This window comes from Etheostoma cragini, chromosome 5, assembly GCF_013103735.1.
Source record: "Etheostoma cragini isolate CJK2018 chromosome 5, CSU_Ecrag_1.0, whole genome shotgun sequence".
NCBI classification, from domain to species: Eukaryota; Metazoa; Chordata; class Actinopteri; order Perciformes; family Percidae; genus Etheostoma; species Etheostoma cragini.
Genome location: NC_048411.1, coordinates 7,518,224 through 7,520,302, shown reverse-complemented (window position 1 = coordinate 7,520,302; position 2,079 = coordinate 7,518,224). Strand labels below are relative to the sequence as shown.

The 2,079-nt window shown below is 33.3% G+C and overlaps 1 protein-coding gene and 1 long non-coding RNA gene across 5 annotated transcripts in view; one reads left to right on the top strand and one right to left on the bottom strand.

Moving 5' to 3' along the window:
• abca2 (ATP-binding cassette, sub-family A (ABC1), member 2) overlaps window positions 1–2,079 on the top strand; it is a 199,252-nt gene that overhangs the window by 157,233 nt on the left and 39,940 nt on the right. The window lies entirely within an intron of this gene.
• Window positions 1–2,079, bottom strand: part of LOC117944809 — an 8,057-nt gene that overhangs the window by 5,245 nt on the left and 733 nt on the right. The window contains exon 2 of the long non-coding RNA XR_004656672.1: window positions 233–235. This is a non-coding gene — a long non-coding RNA (uncharacterized LOC117944809). The remainder of the gene's footprint in view (window positions 1–232; window positions 236–2,079) is intronic.

Genomic DNA, 2,079 nt, shown 5'->3' with positions numbered 1-2,079 from the left:
CAGAAAGAATAAGTCCTTATATCTACAACATTGGGTTGACCGGAATATCATTTTTCTTGCAGACTTACAAAATGATGAAGCTCGACTTCTTAATTATGAGGAATTTCTTAGGTCAAAAGTTTTTCCTGTCACTCATAAAGAATATCAAATGGTATACCATATATACTGCTATACCTAGTGGAATTCTTCAACTAATGAAATGTCACTTTGAGAGTCAAGAATTGGATCCAACCTTCTTTGTTGATGGAGTAAATATTAAAAGTCATAAATGTACCAATAAACATATAAGGAACTTCTTCTACAGCAAAAGGAAAATCACTCCACGGGGAAAATTAGTTTGGAACTCTTTGTACTTCAACATTCACTGGGAATCAACATGGCTTCTACCATACAAGTTTGTTATCCCCAATAAAGTGAATATTTATCCCACTAACAAATCTATCTCAAGATTTACGTCTGTGGATAATAAATGTGAATTTTGTAAATCTGAAGAAGAAACTATTGTAAATCTATTTTGGGAGTGCCGGTTCTGGAAAAAAATGGAAAGTTTTTAAATGTTCAAAAGAATCACCAAATTAAATTAGAAGCAAAAGATGTCATTATTGAATATGATCACAAGAACAAAAAATTACACAGGATTGTCAATTTACTAATTCTACATGCGAAATTTCATATCCATAAAGCAAAATTTGCTAAATCGCGACCAGCTTTTACTCACTTCAGAAATGAATTTCGAAATTTTTGTGAGTCTACCCAAATCATTAATAGTGAGAAAACTATCTATATAGCTGATCTACTGCAAGATTTTAAGGAATTATAATTGTATAGCCTTTGCCCATCTCATCTTGTCTTTGTATTGTATTTTATTTACTTGACGTTTATATTTTAATCCACTCTTCTCTTTTTTCTTTATTTGTATATCTATATGTCCACCTTTTTTTTTTTTTTAAGATTCTATATATCCACTGTATAGTAAGGATATTTTATTTATCTACCTATTTTATTATGCTGTTTTTTATTTAATTTTCTACTGATGCATGTGTGTGTGTGTGATAAGTGTTCAATGAATGTTTAACATGTTTTGTAAAACTTATAGATGATGATAATAAAAATAAAAAAAGAGGATCCTTCCTTGACATTGGGAAACACCCCCTATCTCTAAGGGAGACGCCAGCCACCCTCCTGAGGAAACCCATTTTGGCCGCTTGTAACCTTGATCTCTCTTTGTAAACAAGCTGTAAACATCATCTGGATGGCTTTAAAGTTGCAACTGATGTTTTTCATAGTCATAGTTTGGTTAGTAAGTGCTGGGAACTGTGTGTGTGTGTGTGTGTGTGTGTGTGTGTGTGTGTGTGTGTGTGTGTGTGTGTGTTTGTGTGTGTGTAATACACCATTTCTATATATGTTATTTTTTGTATGTTGCAACTTTATAAAGATCATCCTGACACTTTATGGACAGTTTACAAACCAACTAATAACCACTGACAAAGTGTTAGGAATATTTGGTCCATCCATCTATGTAATGTGTATAAATGTTTTAAAAATGGTTTCTTAAAGGTTTACAAACATTTGTTTAATCATTACACAATACCTAATATAGTATTATATCAAAAAATCAATTTACTATCTATTAATGATGAATATTATAAAGTGTTGCTGCCGTTCATGAGATATAAACTTGGTGTTTTCATAGTTACGTGCAGATCGGTCGCATGGTCTAGGAGGAGTTAGGCAAAGTAAGTTTTTGATAAATTCCGACTTTTCACGCATAAAGGTCTAGGTGGAAATAGGTGGGGCCTATATCAGGAGATTCAGTTGGATCTAGGGAACACAAGGATACATGTTTTTTTAATATGCACTATACGGTTTGGGAGTAACAGGGCCAAACATGTTGTTTTGGCTAGAGCGCCACCTTGTGGTAGAAGTGGATCAATTGTTGTGCCTGAGGTCCTTGTGCAGTTTTGGACCAGTCATGAAAATGGTACGCCTCCACCAGTTACGGGGTCAGTGTATGTTTTGGTCATTCAATTTTCATTTCATGAACAGTTATTAAAAAACAAAAAACGAGTGGTTATTTGA